The sequence below is a fragment of the Poecilia reticulata genome, chromosome 18, assembly GCF_904066995.2.
Source record: "Poecilia reticulata chromosome 18, P_reticulata-male-v2, whole genome shotgun sequence".
Taxonomy (NCBI): Eukaryota; Metazoa; Chordata; class Actinopteri; order Cyprinodontiformes; family Poeciliidae; genus Poecilia; species Poecilia reticulata.
Window position 1 is genome coordinate 20774540 of NC_088847.1, and position 9861 is coordinate 20784400.

At 39.7% G+C, this 9861-nt stretch overlaps 1 long non-coding RNA gene across 1 annotated transcript; it reads right to left on the reverse strand.

Moving 5' to 3' along the window:
• Window positions 1-7477, reverse strand: LOC145548606 (uncharacterized). The gene is made up of 2 exons (XR_014084624.1): window positions 704-7477; window positions 1-636 (listed from the first exon to the last, which is right to left on the reverse strand). It is a non-coding gene; the product is annotated as an uncharacterized LOC145548606 (long non-coding RNA).
• Window positions 7478-9861: the final 2384 nt, after the last annotated feature.

Below are 9861 nucleotides of genomic sequence, written 5' to 3' on the forward strand. Positions count from 1 at the left end.
TGCAGATTACAAACAGTTTATTGAATTCACAAAGTTGAGCAAAAATAAATAGTCACTTTATTTTATTTACCAAATGACCACTCTAAAAGTGGGAGTCTATGCTGGTCCTGAGATCCTTAAAGCTAAAAAATATTTAAAACCCGATTAAATAAAATTAGACTGTTTGGGGGAGGAATAATAAAGAAAACACAAATCCAACTAAATGCACCCGAGTGTTCCCCAACAAAAGCACACTCACAACAATTCCTTGTGTATACAAAGAAAAGGAAAAAACTCCCCTTCCACTAGTCTCAATCTAAATAAAACAGCCTAGGACCCAGGGACAGCATAGGTCCCAGTTTAAAACAAGCCAGGAGGCTACAATAAAAACTCCCTTTCCCTAAACAAAAGCAAAACAAGAAAAGTTCTTTTAAATCAACAATAACCATCTAAAGTAACAAAAGTAAAACAAAGAAATGAAATTGAAACAAATCAAAAACTGAAACAAATCAAAAACTGAAACAGTAGCAGGCCAACCTACACACAAAAGAAATCAGGTTAGACAAGAACATTAAGCAGCCAGAAAAATAAGAAACGGTTCGTACCTTCTCTAAAGTGAAACCAGTAAACGGCGCTCGACGTCACTAAGTGCGTTTCCTATAACCATCAATGGCAGAATCAGACATAAATGCTAAACCCACCTCACGATCAATGTTAAACATACCTCTGTACGAGTCATCAGCCTGCATCTGATCTCCTCAGCGATCTACCCGCTTTTAAATGTAAATGCCGATTACCTGTCTCCCTAACAAGCCAGCTGCGCTCCGCCACAGCGTCTTCCATATATGGGCAAGAGGAAGAGGGCGCAGCAGCACACATTCGGGCGGGACAATATGCCCCGGCTACATATGGAAAACTAAATGAGGAGGATGTGATGTAAAGCATGTCAACACACTATTACACCAGCAGCCTGAACTGATGCATGCCAGTGTGAATGCATACATTTAAGCTCAGCTATCTGAATATTAGCTGCAGTGTGGTTCTCTGCTTATCTCTGTAGAACCGGCTTTAAAGTTCAACATGTTGTACGGTCAGAGACAGTATTTACATACCTGTCAAGTCTCCCGTTTTGGCCGGAAATGTCGTCTTTCTCGCCGTTCTTCGGTTGTTGTATTTTGCCGTAAATATCCCGTATGTTGGCCGTAAATACCCGGTATGTTGGCTCCGCCCACCGCTCTTTCATTGGTTTCTTCACGCAGTACGGCTTTTATCTGACGTTTTCATTTGAACTATTAAAATTGATTGCTTTCAAATCTTAGAAGTAAAAGAAATATAAATGGTGAGGATTTTTTTATTTATTTTTTAAAATCTTTTTTGGAGGATAACTTCAGTCTGGTGAGATCTCACGTTAGATTTTCCACACGGCGGTGGCATAAGGCAATAAGGTTTGAACAATCACACCCAAATATTATTATAACACTGTATATCATAATTAGAGAAGGCTGCAGTCTCACTCCAGCGCCCCACCTCCCCACCCACGCCCACCTGGCCTCATTTCTCAGCTGTAATTTCACCACAGTAACAGGTGGCACCTAAACCTCCTCCAATATTACCCAAGCACAATCCCTGCACAGATCATGCAGGGAGCTGCCTCGTCGAATAACGCCACCAGGCAGGTAACAGCAGAACGTGCAATTGCTGGCGAGGGGGGGGAGATCGGAGGTCCGGGCCTGATCTGTGTCCACGCTCTGCAGCTGTTCATTTCCAGAGCGACACGGACACGCAAACACACGGCGGTGCAGAAGGAGGGATTATGGGTCAGCACATGTAAATGCCAGCAGTGTGTTCCCAGGCAGAAAGGAGTAATTAATTGCATCGGTTCAAACTGATGAGAGCAGAGTGACTGTGTGGCTTCACCGAGCAGGTGGCAGTAATCTCAACCTGCTCTCCATATTATCCAGATCAGGCTTTATTGCATCTCATACCTGCAGTGAAACATATTGGAAGAAGTTACAGAGTCTAATCAAGGCGCCGCTAAAACCTGGGCAGTGGCTGAGAAGACGACAAAGAGTTCACACGTTTGTTTTGCTATAGGCTCGTCCTTTACTGTGAAGGTGCTTTGAGAGCTTTTAACAATAGTTTTAAAAAAAACTGACGATTTGCTTTCATTATTAATCGAAGCAGACATAATCTGTTGTCAGCAAGAGTGAATAAAGGATCTTTTTGGATGTAAAACTTGCATCTATTTTAACCTACATACAGGATCTCATTGCTTGACTCCTACCAGAGAGAAAAGTCTGGTGTTTTAAACTTCAAGGTTTAGTTCAAGTAAACCTCAACACCTACGACAAGAAACCGACAATGACTAATGAGCGCTTCCCGTCTGAAAACATGGTGTTCTTTCAGCATCTTGACATGAAATGCTGTACCTTCAGCAATTATATCCATCTCTGGATAAGTATGTAAAACGCCTTAAAAATAATCCTCAGAGCAGCAGCGCAACATTGAAACTGGAAAATGTGGCCGTTAATTAGAGTAGTATGCAGACTTCTCTGAATGCATTCACGGCTTCTGCTGATGATCAAGGTTCTGCCAGGTATGCAAACACCTGAGTGCTTTAGAAAAAAAAAAAGAAATCACCTTTAGATTTATTCTTTCCTCCCTTTCAACTCCTAATTCTGGGATTGGCAGCTGGAGCCCGGCGGGGCGCTCAATGAATAATTTGTGGGCAGTAAGAGCTGCAGGCAGGTGGAAAAAAATCATAGACAAAAGTAATAAAATGGTGGAGTCAACAGCTTCATGAACTATTTATCTCTCTTGAACTGATATGTCCTCCTTGAATCTCCTTCTGTTCTCCGTCCACCTCACTTGTCAGGGCCCGCAGCGGTCCGCACTTTATTGAAACCTTGATTCCGTTTCCCAACATGTCACTTTCTAAGGACTGTGTGCAATAAAGGAGACGGGTTATTGGGGAGCAGAAAAGAGGAGATGGGAGGCTAATGAAAAACTATATACTGTTGCTGGAAAGAAAAAAGACAAGACACCAGTTGACAGTGATCAATAACATTAATATTGGCTCCAGCGAAGTCTCTGCTTCTGGCATATTAACTATCTGCTTGCGTAGATGGGAAATATCAATGCGATGCTTAACCTTTATTAATATTTTTAATAAACCAAACTCATCAAGCACTCTGTTTTTAGGTTTCAGCAATTAGTGGAGCAGAGAAAGTTTATTTTACACCAGAATGGTTCACTTCTTATTGAAAACATGAAGGTTTGTATATAAAAAAAACCCCAACAAAACAAATATGTCTGAGGTCATAAAATAATGAAGACCAAGGAAATCCAATTAGAGGTCTGCATACAGTCGATACCGACTTGAATATTTTATTAGTTTTGTCATTTAATGATTTATTCTAAAAAAAAAAAAACACTGAACTGCTTCAAAGCTTCAACACAAGGTGAAGTATTTATGACATCCATGTTCACTTGTTTTACAATTGGTGCTTTTATTAGATAAATCACATCAATCTGCTCACAAAACTTTTCTCCAGATTTGTCCGTCATACTAAAGTGGTGATTTTAGAACCACTGCTTCTTTCTTGGTTGACATCGTTGATGTTAAGCTGGCTTCACCGTGGATGGCGCCACTGTTGTCCCAATCGTTATCAGTTTATGCTCGCCCTGTGTCGTGGTGGTTATGGTTTGTTTTTCGCTGAAGATCCTAACCAGTTTATTTTCATCTAACGCTGACTGTTGCAGTTAAGTGGCTGAAACTGGGACATAACATTTGGGATATCCTCCCAAACATCTATTTGGAACAAATGATGCGGGTTAATATTAAACTTCTCCCTCTGAACTATGCTTAGTAGCTGGATCTGTGCCATGAAAGGAAACGGGTCACATGAAATCTACCAGTTGCATTCTTAAGTTTGGTAAAGTTACCATATAAAATTGTTTTTTAATGTCCAACGACGACATGCATAGATATTTAAATAGACAGGCATGGACACGTCCACAAGTGTCGTTGCGACACACCCCAGGTAAGGGATATTTCACAGTTATGCAAATGTTCACCCCAAAATCAACACTACGATCACAGGAGTGAGTAGGATTGTAGAGATTTGCACGAAAGTCAACTGAATCTATAGCAATGAACAGAAATCAGTCTGGAAACTATGTTCTTGTTGTTTTAAATTGTGCATAAGTAGAGAACATTCTTACTTTTCTTCTAAGTGTTAAGTATGGATCAAGACCACTTTGAATGAATTACAAAAAAAACCTGCTTTCTCAAAGGTCAAATGTAAGGAATTTAGAGATGATGGAAAAACAATAACACGTTGCTGTCCATCTTTGCATTCACGTCGCAGCATGTATGTCCAAAATGTGATGATTTACTGGCAATGTGAGAAATGCCACTGCTATCTCCTCCCACAGCTATGAATTAAAGACATGAGGCCGTTTCTAGTTTTTTCATTCCCAGCCCAGCTGGGGTTGGCTGACGCTGGGCCTCAAGGGTGCATGGAAGTAGATTTAAAGCCCTGAACCAACATCAGTTATTCAATTTTTGAGGCAACTCATGACAAGACTTTGAAGCGCAGCACAAACTTTGTCGAAACACTCACCAAATGCTTCCAAGCAACCACAGTTAAGATGTTTCCTCCATTTACACAAATGAATAATTGAGAAAAAAATATATATTTAAAAGGGAGAAAAGCAAACGCGCCCCCTTTTTGCCTCCCCTTTTAAAACGCTGTTTGCTTTCGGCATCCTCACTGTGTTCAGTGTTTTATTTAAAGAACAACATTTCAGTCTGACTGTCCATCTGTCTGCGCACACGTAGGACATTTGTGCAGTTTTTCCCCCCAGATGCCTTGAAAGCCCGGAAACAAAAGCCAGAAAAAGATGCGCACTTCCACGAAAGGTAAATATCGGCTGCGTCTGTCCTGCTCTGCTGCTACTGTAAGGAACGCCGTCTAGACGCACAGCTGGTCTGTCTGATTCGCAGCATTCAACAAAGTCTTTTCAAACACTCCAGTGTTCCGGCTTTTACCCAAATTAGCCCCCTTTTGTACGGCTCTGCTTAGCAACAGCGAGCGTTGCCGCGCCGTTTTCTCCACAGAGGCCTCCTGCGCCGCTCAGACCGGTAAAAAGGGCACAATGCGGCAGGTACACTCCACAATGCATAAAGCCGTGTGCTCGATTTAGACAGGCCGATGACGGATCTGAGGCTGTCTGCTGTGAGCACATCAATCCTGCCTATTCGAACACCAGCTCCCAGCTGGCTCGCCTTCACATTTTATTCAGGTCAGAACACTGACAAACACACGCATGTCTACATCGACTCACAGGTAGCCAAACATAATGCGACTTGCAAGGAAAAGGCAAGGTAAAAAAAAAAAAAAATCAATTCGCAGTGCTGGGCAGCAGCCTACCTGAGGAGGAAGTAAAATATCCCAATATATTTGGTATTTAGGCCTGCGTTGGTTTAATCCCGGTGTTTTGATATTCCCTTTAAAGGTTTGCTTTCGAGCATTAAGCAATGTTTGTGATATAATATTTCAGTCTTTTACGCTGTTGCTACTTTTACACTTGATAGCTATTTACATAAAAATGTTTTTTTTTTAAATTAGTGTCATCAGTGATGCTCCATATCAATGTGCGTTACAAAACATACAGACTTTAAGCAAGACAGTATGAAAAATAACATTTGCAGTAGTTTTAAGTTCATTTCTTTTATTCCTGGCACAACTTTCAACACTGTTTACTGCATGTACAGACAGGTATAGATCATAAGAACTCATTTTATTCTTGAATTTTGTGAAAACTCCATATAGTGAACCTCTATGATTTGAAAAAGCAGAAAAAGATTCACAATTTTCTATTTCACCCACAGAGCTAACAGTTATAGTAATGTGAAAGTCTACGAGACATTTATCTTTATGCCAATGTCACTATAAGCGATGCTATTACAGCAAATAATTTCTTGAGCTACGTTAAATATTATCTCATTAAATAATTACATTACCAGTATTGTAATTACTGATGCTTGTGGTTTAATGCAGCAGAAAATGTCTCAGATGAACATTAAGATGTGTTGGGTAAGTCGTTAAGAATTCACCACTGTTTAATTGTCTAAACAGCAGATGTAGACAGATGCAACTTTTTCAACAAAACCATTCAGTTCAGATGGAAATCTCTTCTTTTTTTTTTTTTTACAGTAATTGGATAAACTGTTTCCAGTGTCTGCAAAAAAAATCTAAATCAAATACTTGGCTGAGTTATGTGTTCGTTTGTCACAAGTCATAGTTGCTACAATGTTTACTGACATTATATTGCATGTGCAGCCTAAACTGATTGACTTCTTAAATACAAACCTTTGGGTTCTTATTGTTTTCAGTGTTTTACTTAAAGAATATAATAGTAGAAATTGGGACGTCTCCATGCAGCTCCGAGTTCAATGGTGAATATAAATCACTTTAAAGGTTGCACAAAAAAACAAAAAAATAGTTCTGACCTTTTGTATCACAATAAATCCATCCATCCATCCATCCATCCATCCATCCATCCATCCATCCATCCATCCATTTTCTTACACCCTTGTCCCTTAGTGGGGTCGGGGGGTCCTGGTGCCTATCTCCAGTTAATGCTCGGGGCGAGAGGCGGGGTCACCCTGGACAGGTCGCCAGTCTGTCACAGGGCACAATAAATCAAAGGCGTACAAAAATATACATCGTGTTGTGTATTTTTGTTAAAAAATTTTTCCCCCTTGGTGTTGCAGCTCATAAAATTATGAGAAATACAGAGCATTGTTTTTGGCTTGTTTTGTTAACTTTTAGTTGTCGCCACAACATGTTTTAAATCCCATCGGCTTTCTGCCTCGAACATTGCTCAACTCTGGTGGGAAGGAAGGCAATTCCCAGATCTGAGAACAAATCAAACACGGCATTAATTAGCATAAGGAGAGTTTATTTGATCTCGGAGGATCATGAAAAGATTGATAATTAAATTGCGTATTTGCCCACATATCTGATGCTTGCAGTGGACTACATCATGTCACTTTACAAACCATATCTGGATTTGCTCAGGATTACGAGGTGATTTAAGATTCAACTCTACCAATCATACTTGTTTCTGTTTGTCTTTTCCTTATGGGAGTTTATTCAGTTTTTTTTTTTTTTTTTTTTACAGTAAATTAACATCAATATTAATTTCTTGTGATGACTTGACACCAACACCAACTGCAGTTTCCCTCTCGCATGAAAAAATAAAATCACGCTTCAATGTTTAATCCGTGTTCTTAAATAAAACATAACGTAAAGCGGGAACGTGAACTTCCCGTCTGCCTCCTTGCCCTCTGCGATGGGTTCACCTTTTGGTCAGGCCAAATGACTGAGGAGGTAGAAAAGAAAGAAAGAAAGAAAGAAAGAAAGAAAGAAAGAAAGAAAGAAAGAAAGAAAGAAAGAAAGAAAGAAAGAAAGAAAGAAAGAAAGAAAGAAAGAAAGAAAGAAAGAAAGAAAGAAAGAAAGAAAGAAAGAAAGAAAGAAAGAAAGAAAGAAAGAAAGAAAGAAAGAAAGAAAGAAAGAAAGAAAGAAAGAAAGCGTAAGACAGCAGGAAGAGCACTCAGAGCACAGTCATCCCAATTACAGCGCAGCACTTGGCCTTTAGAAGAAAAATCATAGAAGTGACTCCACTGAGGGTCAGCTTGCCGATAGAGATGCTAAGGGGGACCCTCCATTTTCACCTTGCCGCTGGTAAAAGCTCAAGATGGGTCAGGAGAAAGAGCCGGCCTGAAGTGGATGGGAACAGATGTTTGTTGCGTTCAACCGCAGCGAGGACTTGCTGACTTGAGTGAAAAAAAAGCAGAGACAGCCGACCGCTTTGGAGCATTTACATTCACGCTGAGAACTAAGAGCATGTTTTTGTGGATTTCTCCTTTTAAAGTGCACTTTCTGAGCTGCACTGACAACAAGAGAGACCTGGATGGAGTTTTAGCATCAGTTCATGTTTTTGGTGTATGTTTTGTGTATTCACTGATGCTTTCTTCCATTCTCCTGGTAGCTGTTTTGCTACTTTATCTGTTATTCTGCTATGACCCTGTGGCCGTCCTGGTCTTAAGCCTGGTTTCGAAACACTGCTGTGAAAATATAGTTGTCCTTACAAATTCACTCGTACTTTTTGCTTTTCTGTCACACTTTTGCTTTTTTGTTTAGATCAAACAATTATAAAATGCAACTTTTAAATGATGGTGTCAGTCCGAACCAATACGCCCCTATATGTGAAAAAGCAGCTGCCTTAATAATATGAGTATTAGTTTGAATATCCATACTTTTGGATGGTGAAGTTAAATTCCACCAGTTGCACCCACATCTGACTCGTAGAATCAAGACATCACTTTTTAATGGAACCTGTCTGAGAACATGAAGCAGACTCAACATGTTTCAATCCGCTGTGAGAGTCATTACCCACAAACGGAGGAAACATGGGAGAGTCATGAACCTTCCCAGGAATGGCAGGCCAATCACAGTGACCTCCTCATCCAGGAGGCAACAAAAGATTAAAAACCACAACTGAAGCGCAGCAGGTTTTCTGGCCTGAAATAGAGTCGGCGTTCATGGTTTAAGAGTGAAATGAGAGACTGAGCAAAACTCACATCCGCGGAAAAGTTCAAGGATAGAAGAAAACAAAGGTTAGCTTCAGGTTTGCCAAAGCAAACAAAAAAACATCTTGATTTTGAAAACTGTTGCTTATAACCACGAGATAAAAGTGAAACTATTTGGAAGGTCTGTATCCTGTTACGTCTGGAGTAACTAACAGCATTTCAGGACGACGTCGACAAACAGGGTAGTGATAGTGATGACCTTTGGGGCATTTTAAGAGCCACACTCTCTTGTAACTTCTCCAGTTCTTTTCACATAAAGAAAACTTCAAGTGAACCAAAATGTAGTCTTGTTTATTGGTCAGATGGTGGGGAAGCAGAATGTAAATACAGGAAGTAGATGCTGTAATCTGAGCAGTGGTGGAGAAAGTACTCAAAAAATTTACTTAAGTAAAAGTACAAATACACAGTCAAAAATGTACTTAAGTAAAAGTCAAAGTACCACATTAACATTTTACTTAAGTAAAAGTAAAAAAGTACTGGCTTTTAAAAATACTTAAGTATTAAAAGTAAAAGTACTTGCTGAATGCATTGCCTAATCGCTAATATCATTAAGTGTACCAATCGTATTTAATTTTAATACATCAGTAATGTGCCATTTTAATGAACAATGCCACAGATAAAGCATGTTTTTATTGAGTTTACTCTGTAACATAGTTTAGACTTAGATATGTGATTCTATGCATCATAATTTCAGGGATGGAAACATCTGGTCTCCTGTCCTAACATAGCATGAACTTCACTTTTTTTGCCACACATTTATTTTGAAAGAAATCCAACTGGCAGAGGAGGACCTGGAACCAAGGAGCCACATAGCAGAGTTGTAGTTTGGACCACTGAACCCAAGACCAAATCAAAACCAGCACCCCGTGCTACATGACAATAAAATTAAGTGCACCTATCAAAATTGCTTCTCAAATTGATCTGAAAGATTCACTTTCCCATAAAAACACCTAGATATTAAATACTTATAGCTGAAATAAATTTAACCAGTGACAATTCAAACTCTTCTTCATTCTGTTTTGCTTTCATCTCTGTGCCACAATACACAGAGGTCTCCTGCCATCCCTAAAAAAAATAACACCCTGGGTGGTTGCCCATATTGCCAATGTCAGAAATTGCACCATTAAACATAGCAATTAACAACGCTCAACTATGAACACTGTCCAAGGCCCAATAAGCAAGAAGTAACCAAGCAGGAGGAGCACCGTGACTGTTCTCAT